Raw genomic sequence first — 15333 nt, 5'->3', positions numbered from 1 at the left:
TCTGAATGGGAGAAATGATTTCAGTACAAATAACCCAAACAATAATATTTAAATAGTTGGGTTTTTTTCATTGCGACGGAAATGAAAGTATAAAAGTGAAGTAACTCTGCTCAAAAATAACTTTACACAGAAGATACAAAGGGGGCAACTCGAGAAATGAACTTAACCATAACTTATATATGAAAATAAAGTGTTGTTTGCTAAAAAATCACGTTATTCTACATTCATGATAACTTGTATTAAGTTCAACAGATGATGGTGGTCATTTGGAGGACCTCAGTTGAGGCATCGTAATGCATGTACAGGTGTCCGTTTAAATAAAGATGCTCTACCACTGACAAATGGTATTTTTTTCTCTATCAAAAACAGGAGCAGAGGATTTAGTATTTTTCTTTAGTTACTAAAGTTACTTACTTACTCCATTACCACCTTTGAAAAGTTCGAGCTTCTAATTTTATTTCAAGGTAAAAAAACTAAATATAATTAATTGCATCTCGAAAAATATCCGTGGCACAATGTCTTATATTGAATCAACTACTGATTGCACATGCGCCAAAACAAAATAAATTATTTATGTTACATTTTGTTTTAATTTGACATATATGCACATAATTTAACACAAATTATTATTCAACTGATGAACATCTTTTATGCTCTGTCGGCGGTGGAGTATCTTTAAGATAAGCCTGTAGACGTTGATAATGTAATACAACAAGAAAACAAAACATTCAAAGGGCGGTGTTCTATTTCAATAAACATATTCAATTACGATAATGACTTTAGTCCTATGTCGATATTTATCACATAATCTGCCTGATATCCAGGTATTTCGCCCGTGTAATATTTTTGTAATTCGAGTTGGCTTCCCTACACCAGCTTGAAAGTTGATGACGCATTGCAAGATCAATCATAATAATGAAAAATGGAGAGATTCGAATATTCCAATCCTTACTCCATTCTATATAACGGAAATTGTATCTATAATTCATAGTCTTATATAGGCATTACACATAAAATAAAGCAATACAATTTGCCAAGATGAGAATTGTTCTTTTTCATTTAACTATCTTTTTTATTCAGGATTTCCATTCAATACAATATACATATACACTCAATAGACTCTCAAGAAGATGGCATTAAAAGGCTCAATAAAATTTGTGACAAAGTGCTTGAGTGCTTTCCATTTTCTCCATTCATTTTCAAATTTAAGGTTTACTTTTCCATCTTTACCATTTGAAGTGTATTGTATAAACTATGTACTGGTCTTTAGTTGTGTTGATAAGGGCGTTAATACTTAAAGATACTCCACCGCTGACAAAATGGTATTTTTTCGCTATCAAAAATAGGAGCAGACGATTTTGTATTTTTCTTCAGTTGAAAAAGGCTACTTACTTTACACCATTACCAACATTGAAAAGTTTGAGCGTCTAATTTTACTTAAAAGATGCTCCACCGCTGACAAATGGTATTTTTTCACTATCAAAAACAGGAGCAGACGATTTAGTACTTTCCATCAGTTACAAAATTTACTTACTTTACACCATTACCACCATTGAAAAGCTTGAGCTTCTCATTTTACTTCAAGTTAAAATTACAAAAAATAATTAATTGCATCCCGAAAAAATTCCGTGGCACTATATCCTATATGGAATTAACTACTGATTGTGCATGGACCAAAGGCAAAATAAATTATTTTATATTTTTTTTTTGTGTTAATCAGACATATAAATACACGATTAAACACAAATTATTGTTCAAATGATGGATATCATTCATGCTCCGTATAATCGAAAACGGCCCTGTACTATGACTCCCTCCCTCTAATTGTACAGTAACTTTTAAGTAACGTAAAAAATGTGTACAGTAGACCTACGTGTCATGAAAAACTGCAATACATATCTAGTAACGTCGATCATATCCATTGTCAAATTACCAGGTTTTTCAGGTTTGTCTTCTTAAGTTGTCACTTATATTTAGATTACGGTTATCCCTTGCCTGACATTGTCGCATGGACGTGTCACTTTCGCTTTGATCTCATCACGGTATATGCTTGGTGCTGTTTTTAGACTGCAGCTGATCAAATTCAACAACACATGTGTCGTCTGATAAAGGGTATGGTTTAACTACCCTACTTGTAGCAGTGACATAGATAATTTTATTGGGGTAACTAGGGCTCTTCTCGCGATATCACGTATCCATCTATTGTTATCGTAAACGGATGAACGGCTACCGAGATACCAAGCCGTGCGGTTGCGCACTATAGCTGTAGGCGAGTTATATCTTACTGCAAGACGTTCGTCATAAAACGTGTATATGTCTACTACTAGTAAAAACTCTTCTTGATTCATGAGAATGAAAAAAAAACGCTGATTGGAAAAATTAAAAAAAAATCATCTATGCTATTTACAATCTTACCGCCAGGTGTTCTGCCCGACGGTACACCTGATGACGGTATGCATATGACACCTGTTATTATAGCTTTTGCAAATCACCTCCCGTTAATTAGATACAATGTATCAAATTGTGTTATCTATCACGGCTCGATCGAGACAGTACTTCTTCGCCATGATATATTGGTACCTTCGATAATTTGTTAACATTTTTACCTTAGCAAAGTTTCTATATGTACGGACTCAAGCAACCAAGGAACAAATATTTAAAAAAAATGGAAATTAGTCAATAATTGTTATCAGAGTACGTTATTTTAATTATTCTATCTCTCACGACCCTATCGGAATTGCCCTGCAGGTAGGACGTTAGAATTGTACCTGCTGCCCCCATTGAATGATCGTAAAAGGCGACTAAATTTAGGATCTTATCTTTTCACTTCTTCCTAAATGACTTTATCTTTCCTAATGCCTCCCTTGGTACCGCCACACTTATGGCCTTGAGTTGAGCGCTCGCCCCTGTGAGGAATGTTCTGGGTTCTGTCCCCTGGCCGAGACACACCAGTCTATAAAAGTGGTAGTTTCTGCTCCTGCTTAGCGCTCTGCATACAGGGAGTAAAATGTGACCGGGTGGGGTGTGTTGCTTGGTATCTTCGGCGGCATGCTTCAGTGATATAGCACAATAAAAGGGCAACAGTTTCTACCATACAAGAAGACACAATATGAAAATACCCTAGTCTCCCAAAACACGCAAATCGCGCCACAACATAAACGCAACACACTGCATACATGGGAGGCCGTCCTTACATGACCATAGCTCTTAATAGGACGTTAATTAATCAAACAAACAAACTCTATCGGAACAATATCGTCGCCATTATAAATTTAGGGTAGCTTTGATGATTTGTGTACAGTTTACCACAATCAATTTAAAATTCAATCATGTTAAATTTACCAAGCAACAAATATTTGAAAACTAAATGGAAATTGGTCAGGTCTTGAAATCAGAGCACGTGTTTCTTATTATGCTTATTTTTCACGGCACGATCGGTTGTACCGATCAAGGAACTAATCATGCCGGGATGTGAAGATTCAGTGCTAACATTACCATTTTTATTTCGTTTAACACCCATTAAAATGGAATGAAGTATTCAAATTAATACTAGTTTAAATAAAGAGAAACCATTCCACCACTAATTAGTTAATTGGTATTTTATTAATTTGATTGTATTGTATATTGATACATGGGTTGTATATTGTTTTAATTTCATTTGTTTTAAAGTAATTTCTTTCAGGTCAATGTAATGTTGATGTCTCACTGAATTATGTATCACAGAGTGTGGTAAGTGCTCTGTGATATACAAGTAATGTATATATGTAGAGTGAGCTCACTCACTCTGCCTGGTGAGCTATAAATAGATTTTACCTGGGTATGTATGAAGTATGTATGGTCATGTGACTGGTCTTTGTGAATGTCCACTATTAAATGTACTGTCCATGTCCTGGGTGCATGTAGAGTAAAGTCCAGTGTTTGACCTTGACCTGACCTATCTGACCTGTTGTTTTATTGGTTAATATATTTTTGGAGGGAAAGTCTTTGTCCAAAAATTAGACAGTAGCTTGAGATCTGGGGAAGGAGCAACATCTCCCCTTTTTGGAGATATATATATCATGATACGAGCCAATAAGCTACAAACCCAAATGTAAGTCTAATACTTTTTATATTATCTTTTTACATATTATTTTTGGTATCTAAAGTATGGTAATTAAGAAATGTAGATTTATTCAATTAATTATTGAGTAAGTGTATACATTTTGTATAGAGTGGAATTCGAAATAGATTGTAACTTAAATTTGGCATATCTCTAAATCCAGTATGAATTTAGTAACTGTGTAATTTGTGTATGTATTTTAAAAGTAATTGTGTATGGTTTTATACTTGTTACTGATTGATTTATTTATAAATCTTTCAGTGGAATCATGTAGATGTCTGCTATTGTGCTGTATACATTATAGTCATAGGCGACCCTTTACCCATAGTTGAGGTAAGCTACATACACATTATAGTTAGAAATGCTTTGTATATTAATCTGATAAAGTAAGATATTATTGAATTTGCTATAATATGTAACCCACTGTAATTGGTATATTTATGTGTATATTGGAATAATATCTATTTTCCATATTGTACTAGTTTTAATGATGTTAAGTGTGCAAGTGGATTATTTCCCCTTGTTCGTAACAAGTGGGTTACTTCCCCTTGTTACCTGACAAGCGGATTACCTACCCTTGTGTATATTGTACTCTTTATGTATATTTTATAGAGTATAGAGTAAATATTTCTCTTTATCTATCATGCTAATGCATGGTTGTAAGGTAACGGTAACTACCTTTACTGATAGGAAATTATAGAGTTTTACTTATGAATTTGTATCTATATAACTGTGATATTTCGATAGGGATAACTTGTCTAGTGTACACGTTGAGTATTGTATGTTAGTTATGGTAGCGATCCTAATGTGCTTTTATTTATATGTTTCAGGGTTCTATCTATCTATATCTATATCAATAAGCAGATACATGTACGTACATCCATTGTTGTATACGGACCAACTGAACCCACATGCAGGCAGTACAATATTTATGGTGAATAAATACCAGTGAACCCGACCCGGTTGTCCCTGAGTTTTAATTGCTAAGATCCAGTTCGCAACCCGGTTACAAATTGGCGCCCATGTAGGGACCTGCATGGAACATGAGAGGAATTCAGTTGGAGTTTTCAAGTTACCATATATTCCTGATGGCAAAGTTGATGTGAATTGTGCAGTGCCTATATAATCCTGTGTTTGGATATATAGTTAGTGTGTTGGACATACATATATTTCATTTGGAGTATACCTTGAATTCTATATGGAGGTGAACCCAATGCCGGATGATGTCCACTCGATTTGTGATACAGCATACGGTAGGTGATGTTGATCAAGACTGAACTTTACATTATTACTGTAATGATAGACCACCACAGTGAGGTGACCATGGAACTTTGTAAAGAATTACTCTGTTGATTAACCATGATTGCTGATGTGACCTTGACCCCTGAACTTTCCGTTCACATGTATCCTTATGCATATACCTTATAATTACATGTGATTCAGTTGGAGAATCCAGAAGTGCCTGATTTGTGAAAAGAACATTTATTATAAAGTTAACCAGCTGTGATTGAACATTTAGATAGGAAATTTATTCTTTAATATTGATTTACATGCTTATTTGATAATTCTTTGGTCAATTTGATTTTTTGCTACTAGTCATTTATATATCATGTAAACTTTGATGAAATACCTTTTTTTTCTAATTTCATTTTTGATTACACTTGACCAATTTGAACTTTTTTTGTTGTCAATTAGACTTCGGGTTTGTTGGCAGACAGTGATACTTTCTTCGCTAAATTATTATTTTTGTTATTTCTCTTAGTTTTTTCCTTTGCTATAAATTATAGTGGTACTTGTTTTTTTGGGAACGTCTTTTGGATAGGATTTATAGTTTTTTTTTCCTGACAACACCTGACTACAACAGAGACACAGTCCTGTATACATTACATGTATTGTATGTGTGAGAAAACGGGTGTTGTGGTGTTACATGTTCAGTGTTCGGTGTTTGCACTTAGTGTTCTTTTGCAGGTTAGGTAGTACAGGTATATGCGTGTTATTCGATCACTTGATATATATGTGCTGAGTTGTCTTCCTTTATTTCATCTTCATTGCAGGTGTTAGACTCATATTTATTTCACTGCCTTGTTACACGAATGTTTATTTTGGTGGAAATTGTGTACATTTGCTTATATTCCAGCCACTTCTGTCGTTGCGCGCAGCATTTTTGATCTATTCAGACTTTGATTTCAGTGCGCATGACTTGGGTTCATTTTGTATTGTTTTATATTATATCTCTATTATTGGCATTTGTCCTTCTATACCCCTCAAATTTACTAAAGATGTCGGATTCCGAGAATCGAGCTGTGGAGGAACAGCAACAACAAGAGATGGAGTCGAGTGATGAGGGAGCAGCACTGTTAGATGCCTTCTCCAAATTAGGAGTGAAGCCCAAGTTTGAGTCGCCTGCTGACCTGGAACTGTGGATGTTCGAATTTGCAAGGAGCAAAATGGAATCGGCAAACCAGCAACAGACTAGTCAGCCTCGGGTAGAACCCATACAGAAGCCTACTCAGACTATAACAGTTCACCAACAGATGCCTAGGCTGTCTACGTTCTCCGGGAGAAAGGTAAGGCGGATACCACATATGAACAGTGGCGGTACGAGGTAGATGGGTACTTAAGGGATCAACAGCACTCGCGCCCAACTATCCTCCAGGCGGTAAGGAGATCGTTAAAGGGTGAGGCAGGACAGGTGGCTATGACTGTGGGATATGATGCCACATTGGCAGAGGTTTTGGATAAGCTGGATGGCATATATAAGGCAGATGAGCAAGGAGACGACCTTATGCAGGAGGTATATACAGCGCATCAGAGAGATGATGAAGATGCTACGAGATGGGGATGCAGACTGGAGAAGCTATTCACCAAGGCCATACGAGAAGGGGAGTACATCTTACCATCAAAGGCAAGTATGCTTTTAAGAAGGATATTTTGGAAGGGTCTCAGGAAGCCACTAAGACTACTTACAGCCCACAAGTACGACAGCATTCAGGATTTTGATGAGCTGAGGGCAGCGGTACGTAAAGTAGAGAAGGAAGAAATGGAACCGGAGGCTACCTCCAAGAAAGCTGTATCCAAGATGGCCAGTACATCTGCAGACACCCGGAACATGCTTCATCTGAGATGCAAGAGTTAAAGGCAATGATCAATCAGCTCAGCACTGAAGTGTCCAGGGTGAGAGCCTGGCAAGACAAAAAGGATGGAAGGGAAACGGGGAAGAGTAAGAGGACAGACCAGCCACCTACTCAGCGACGAGAGGAAAGGACTTGCTGGAGATGTGGACAGGTGGGTCACCTGAAACTTAATTGTCGTGTCCGATTGGATCACCAACGGAAACCTTTAAACTTCAACGCACCTACAGGTTCGGGCAAGCTGTAGGTGTTTGTAAAAGTAGCCCGGCCAGTGGAACTTCTGGGGACACAGAAGGTCTTGTGGGACAACCCAATGAGACGACATTATTAGTGGAAGGAGTGGAAACAAGAGCCCTTTTGGACACAGGATCTACAGTGTCAACATTGAGCCACAGTTTTTACGAGACAAATTTTAAGGACCAGCCTATACAGCCATTGAAAGATGTCCTACACGTGGAGTGTGCAGATGGAGAGGCCTTGCCTTATTATGGCTACATCGAAGCTAACATCACCCCATCTGTCACAGGATGCCACAACAATGACTATCGATGTTTGTTCCTAGTGGTACCCGATAGCGGATACAAACTCGTCAGTACCCATATTATTGGGAACCAACGTTCTGAACATTATCATGGAGGAACTCCTTGAAAACGAAGGGACAACGATTTCTTCAGACAGCTAGTCTTAGGACTCCTTGGTACTTAGCGTTTCGTTGCATGCTTCTGAGGGATAGACAGTTAGAGCGTCACAGTAACCGGCTAGCACTTGTGAGGTCTGCAGAGTCCAAGCGCATCACAGTCATGCCTAACACCACGATAACCATACAGGGTTTTATGGACAAGAAGCTCCCTTACTTGCCGGTCTGCGCTATACTACAACCTACACCAGAAGCCGTTATTACTGAGGACTTGGACATCACACCCGCCCTCGTGCCATACAATCGAGACGCCAAAGGACTTATACCGGTACAGATATCCAACGTCAGTACTCGAACAGTGACCATATCTCCCAAGGCGTTACTATGTGAGCTGCAACCAGTGACCGTAGAGACGATCCAGACCACGTCAGAAGAACATAGGGACTTGAGATATCTAGAGGACATACCAGTTGGTATTAGCACAGAGGACCTAACAGCGGAGCAGTTGATGAAGGGGAAGGATCTCATCTGTAAGTTTGATGACGTCTTTTCTAAAGATGATCTGGATATTGGCCATTCCCGGCTAGTCAAACACCGGATAGAGGTAACGGATGGTATACCTTTCAGACAGCGACACCGAAGGATACCACCATCCATGATTGATGAGGTTCGCAGTCATCTTCAGCAGCTGTTAGCAGCAGGTATTATACGGAAATCCCACTCACCATGGACGTCCAATGTAGTCCTATGCCGCAAGAAAGATGGGAAGCTTAGGATGTGTGTAGACTACAGACAATTGAACCAGAGAACCATAAAGGACGCCTACGCACTTCCAAGAATTGAAGATATCCTGGACTCATTAGCTGGAAATAAATACTTCACCGTGCTTGATATGAAGTCCGGATACCACCAGTTGGAAATAGATGAGGATCATAAGGCGAGAACAGCATTTACCGTTGGAGCGCTTGGGTTTTATGAATTTAACCGACTGCCCTTTGGACTGGCTAACGCACCAGCGACGTATCAGCGCCTTATGGAAGAATGCCTGGGAGACCTTCATTTAACGTATTGTTTCATTTATCTGGATGACTTGATCATCTTTTCCGACACTTACGAGGAACATCTACTGAGGGTGGAGAAAGTACTGCAGCGGATTCGGGAGTCAAACTTGAAGCTGTCTCCGAAGAAATGTGCTTTCTTCATGCCGAGGGTCAAGTATGTAGGACATATTGTCTCAGCAGATGGAGTAGAGCCGGACCCCGACAAAGTGGAGAAGGTAAAGACATGGCCACGCCCTAGTACTCCGGAGGAAGTGAGGCAGTTTCTCGGATTCATAGGATATTACCGGAAATTTATAAAGGATTTCTCCAAGGTAGCCCGACCCCTAACCGATTTAATGCCTACACCTAGGAAGACGAATGGTAAAGGGAAAATTGAAGGCATTGCCACCCCGAGAATGGAAATGGGAAGTTGAGCAAGAGGATGCCTTCACAGCACTCAAGGATGCATTGATTTCTCCGCCCATTCTCGGATACCCGGACTTCAAGAAGCCTTTCGAAGTACATACTGATGCTTCCCTTAAAGGCCTAGGAGCTGTCCTTTATCAAGAACAGGAAGGAAGAAAACGGGTTATCGCATACGCCAGCAGGGGTTTGAGTAAATCTGAGAGGAACTATCCGGCACACAAGCTAGAGTTTCTGGCTCTTAAATGGGCACTTTGCGAGAAGTTTCATGACTACCTATATGGACAGAACTTCACAGTGATGACAGACAACAATCCATTAACGTACATATTAACAACGGCGAAACTCGATGCCACAGGGCATAGATGGGTAGCGGCCCTCTCTTCATACAACTTCAATATAGTATACCGACCAGGGGTCAGCAATGCAGATGCAGACGGTCTCTCTCGACTGCCACGGACCATATCAACGGACACTGTGAGGGCAATTTGTGGAGTCATGCAGCCTAATCCCTACGTGGAGAGTCTATGTTTGTCACACACAACACCAGACCCTGATGAAGAAAAGGATGTACCATCCATGAGTTTCGCTAAGATGTCAACGGCAGAGCTGAGGATCATACAGTTAGAGGACCCAGTCCTCAGTTCATGGATCCCTCATGTTGAAGCGGGAGTAAAACCCAGATGGGGAGATGTCCCGAAATCAGAAGCCGCTCTTTACAAGACCTTCGGGAAATTGAAGATGAGAGAAGGGATGCTTTATAAGGAGGTGGTTGGCGATGATGGACCGTCGTATAAGCTGGTTATCCCCAAAAAGCTGAAGATGGAGGTATTACAAGGGCTTCATGATACCATGGGACACCCTGCTAGAGACCGGACCATCTCCTTAGTGAGAGACAGGTTCTATTGGCCCAACATGTATCAGGAAATAGAGGAATATGTCAGTAATTGTCATCGGTGCCTCAAAAGGAAAGCACATACCAAACAAGTGGCCCCTCTAGTGAACATCAAGACCACTCAACCGCTTGAGCTAGTCTGTGTAGACTTCACTACTCTAGAGACATCCAAGGGAGGGTACCAGCACATTTTGGTTATAACGGACCATTTCACCAAGTACGCCCAAGCAATACCAACCAAGAACATGACGGCAAAGACAACAGCGGATGCTATCTTCAATGATTTTATCATACACTATGGAATGCCGAAACGGATCCACAGTGATCAAGGGGCAAACTTTGAAGGAAAGCTGATTCATGAGCTCTGCCAACTCACAGGAATCGATAAGTCAAGGACCACCCCATATCACCCAATGGGTAACGGCCAATGTGAACGTTTTAACCGAACTCTTTTTGATATGCTTGGAACTCTCAATAACAAGGAGAAAGCCAATTGGAGGAAGTTTGTCGGACCCATAGTACATTCCTACAATTGTACTCGTCACGAAACTACCAACCAATCTCCATTCTTTCTGATGTTTGGGAGGGAACCGAGACTACCAATCGACCTGGCCTTCGGGGTGGACACTAACCAACAATCGCAGTCAGTATCTGACTACGGAAGGAATCTTCGGGAACGGTTAAGAGAAGCTTACAGGATAGCCTCTGAACATACACAGAAATCCCAAGAAAAACAGAAAAAGTACTATGACAGAAAGACAAGAGGTGCAGTAATACAGGAAGGTGACCGGGTACTGGTGAAACGGGTAGCATGGGATGGAAAGCATAAGATTGCAAACCGTTGGGAGGACGAGGTTTATATTGTCCTCACGCAACCCAACCAGGATATACCTGTATATGAGGTACAACAGGAGAATGGAGAAGGCCGGATCAGGACTCTTCATAGAAATCTCCTGTTACCTATTGGTTCCCTTCCGCCTCGAATACCAGAGGAGCCGAGTGCACCAAAACCACTGCCTAGAAAGATGCCAAGACGGAATTGCCCTCCAAGACAACAATCAGAAATCCAGAACACTGACAGTGAGTCTGAAGATGAAATGGTGGTTGCTGTGGATACAGAACTGGAGGCGCAGAGGGAATGGTCCTCACCAGAGCCTTCTGTTGATGAAACAACGGAAAGTGACCAAGAAGCCCAAGATGAGGATCATGATTCCAGTATCGGCATCACGGATGGTCAGGACGCTGCAGAGTCTGAATCCGAGAGCGAGGCGAATAGGGCAGTGGAGTCCCCAGTTCCAGCCAGGAGGTCAAATCGCGACAGACAACCTCCAACATGGCAAAGAACAGGAGAATTTGTTATGTCACAGAAAAGTATTATAAAGTCTGAGCCCGATTGGTTGACCCGTGCCAACTTTATACGAACATTAGCGCGGGATGGCACATTCGACACAGCATCTGACAGAGTGGCTGATGCATTGCTATGCGTCATTACAGGAGCAAAACAAGAATCTACAGAGGAAAATGGATAAAAAACGAGGACGTTTTTCTAAAGAAGGAGGTGTATGTGGCCAAGTGGACTATTCCACCACTAATTAGTTAATTGGTATTTTATTAATTTGATTGTATTGTATATTGATACATGGGTTGTATATTGTTTTAATTTCATTTGTTTTAAAGTAATTTCTTTCAGGTCAATGTAATGTTGATGTCTCACTGAATTATGTATCACAGAGTGTGGTAAGTGCTCTGTGATATACAAGTAATGTATATATGTAGAGTGAGCTCACTCACTCTGCCTGGTGAGCTATAAATAGATTTTACCTGGGTATGTATGAAGTATGTATGGTCATGTGACTGGTCTTTGTGAATGTCCACTATTAAATGTACTGTCCATGTCCTGGGTGCATGTAGAGTAAAGTCCAGTGTTTGACCTTGACCTGACCTATCTGACCTGTTGTTTTATTGGTTAATATATTTTTGGAGGGAAAGTCTTTGTCCAAAAATTAGACAGTAGCTTGAGATCTGGGGAAGGAGCAACATCTCCCCTTTTTGGAGATATATATCATGATACGCGCCAATAAGCTACAAACCCAAATGTAAGTCTAATACTTTTTATATTATCTTTTTACATATTATTTTGGTATCTAAAGTATGGTAATTAAGAAATGTAGATTTATTCAATTAATTATTGAGTAAGTGTATACATTTTGTATAGAGTGGAATTCGAAATAGATTGTAACTTAAATTTGGCATATCTCTAAATCCAGTATGAATTTAGTAACTGTGTAATTTGTGTATGTATTTTAAAAGTAATTGTGTATGGTTTTATACTTGTTACTGATTGATTTATTTATAAATCTTTCAGTGGAATCATGTAGATGTCTGCTATTGTGCTGTAATACATTATAGTCATAGGCGACCCTTTACCCATAGTTGAGGTAAGCTACATACACATTATAGTTAGAAATGCTTTGTATATTAATCTGATAAAGTAAGATATTATTGAATTTGCTATAATATGTAACCCACTGTAATTGGTATATTTATGTGTATATTGGAATAATATCTATTTTCCATATTGTACTAGTTTTAATGATGTTAAGTGTGCAAGTGGATTATTTCCCCTTGTTCGTAACAAGTGGGTTTACTTCCCCTTGTTACCTGACAAGCGGATTACCTACCCTTGTGTATATTGTACTCTTTATGTATATTTATAGAGTATAGAGTAAATATTTCTCTTTATCTATCATGCTAATGCATGGTTGTAAGGTAACGGTAACTACCTTTACTGATAGGAAATTATAGACTAGTTTTACTTAAATAAAGTCGATATTTCGATAGGGATAACCCTTACGATCCTAATGTGTGTTTCAGGGTTCTATCTACTATATCTATATCAATAAGCAAACATGTACGTAAATTGTTGTATATGGACCAACTGAACCCACATGCAGGCAGTACTTTATGGTGAATAAAATACCTTGTCCCTGAGTTTTTAATTGCGAAGCGTAGTTTACACTAGTTTAAATAAAGAGAAAAGCCTTACGCTATTTGTTATAGAAATAGAAAAATGTACTAGACCACTTCCTCGGACGAACGAAGCGTAGTTTCAATATGGCGTTTAGACTGCACTCGAATGTAATTTAGAAACGCGATGCACTCTGGGATAGCTTCCGCGGCGGGCGTCGTTGAGTTAGACTATGAGATAGTTTCTTATCCCTACTTTCTAAATCACTGCTAGTAGGTAGCAATTTAATCATACAATTAAGTAAAATATTGGGAAAAACTTAATTAAAAAGGCAAGTGTATGTACACAAGACAGTCAGTTTAAATTTAATCCATGCAGTGTAGCCTAACAGCCCAACGCTTGATCAGTCGCTGTCATGACCAGAATCGGTAGTAGGCATACGAAAAACAATCATAATAAACAACAGCAACCTCAAATAATAGATAGCGAATAATACCAACATCCGCCGATAGTGATAGCTTTAACAAGTAAAATATATAGCTAGGCCTATTTACCTGATATTGCCGATTGCAACTTGAAAAGCGAGGCGGCTTTCAACATCAACACAAACCGGTTCTAACCAGATACACAAGTGACACAACTTTACCATGCACATACTTTCTACCAGGGGGCGATAGTCATATAACATTCCTGTGTGCTCTTGAACGCCCCAAACAGCAGCCATTTCCTCAATAACAAAAATGCAACAAATATTTGGATATCATATCAAGACTTATAAAACGTTTTATAAATTTAAGTAATTATATTATAAAATTAACAGAACTGTCGTAATTACGATCAATTTGAGAATGGTCCACTCGTAAATTTTAGCAAATTTTAGCAAATTTGTTACTTCCGTTTCCTTATTACCCAAATCGCGGTTATAAGCGTGCTGATAAGTTAAATTAGCCGTGTAAATATTTCGTTCAAGATGAGTTATCGCTCTTTCTCTTCATTTAATACACATGACGCCTTAGGCTGTATTACATTTCTATTTATGCAATAAAGCCTCGTGACGTCACAACATCAACAAAATTACTATTTTCTATGTAGAATTTTAACATTTGTTTCAGAAACTAGGGTGGATTAACTTCAAAACATACAAACAATGGAATTTTGCAGTTGCGTTTTTTTATATTTTATTTCGAAATAGCAGAGGAAAATATAATGAAGTTGTAAAATTGCAATAAAATGTCGAAGAATAAGAGAACAATACCCTTTCATATGTGGATATGAAGGATAGGGATATTTCACCCTCATTTTGTGGCCCTCGGGTAGAATATCCCAATCCTTCACATCCACATATGAAAGAGTCTTATAATATTATAAACACAGTGTATTTAGTTTGTGTAGCTAAGATACAGAACAAAGACATCCATTCATAAATAAATATTGCATTTCATTTACGTTGCTGTGTTAATTATATCCAATTTACGAAGGTTTATAAAAAAGTTACGTCACACATCGGAGAAATCCTTTTATGACATGGTCAATGATGCATGACATGGAGGATCGCCTTTATATTATCTGTTACCTTATTCTACGTATGGTGTATAGATACAGATGGTTTATCTGTTATCTGTAGAGGTCGTGTGCTAACATCCATGGCGACAGGTATCAGACTAATAGTCTATTGATTGTCCTGAAAACCTCGTAAACTAAACACATTTAATAAAACATCAAAAAGAAACCTAGTTCCGGTTGTTTGCTTCCAAAATGACATGAATTATTCTTGAGGTTATCATAGATCATACCTAGAAAATCAATACAACACTGAAAGCCAAATAAAGTACTGGAGCATGACAGCACGTGCAATGTGCATTATTTAGGCCATGTTTAGGCAGATGCAGGCAAGCATGCAGTCAAATAACAAATGGGCATATACAGAGGTAGCTTGCGTTTTATTAAAGCTAGTTTCCATTAGTGTAACGACTATATGATGAATTATATAGTAGCCCCAAGTTTTGTGAGTTATCAGTAACGTGTTTGAGGTGTGTTAAACGTAATTTGATATGTATAAACGTGATCGGTCGGGCTCATCGGTACAATCTTAGTGTTTGCTCAAATGCCACTTCAATTGGACATCATCAGTTCTCCTCAC

General features: G+C 38.8%; 1 protein-coding gene across 4 annotated transcripts in view; it reads right to left on the bottom strand.

The window, feature by feature from the left end:
* LOC138306001 (cyclin-dependent kinase 4 inhibitor B-like) overlaps positions 1-15333 on the bottom strand; it is a 637657-nt gene that overhangs the window by 46903 nt on the left and 575421 nt on the right. The gene's annotated exons all lie outside the window — the stretch shown is intronic.

Source organism: Argopecten irradians, chromosome 13 (assembly GCF_041381155.1).
Source record: "Argopecten irradians isolate NY chromosome 13, Ai_NY, whole genome shotgun sequence".
Lineage (NCBI taxonomy): Eukaryota > Metazoa > Mollusca > Bivalvia > Pectinida > Pectinidae > Argopecten > Argopecten irradians.
This window is presented reverse-complemented; position numbering and strand designations above follow the sequence as displayed.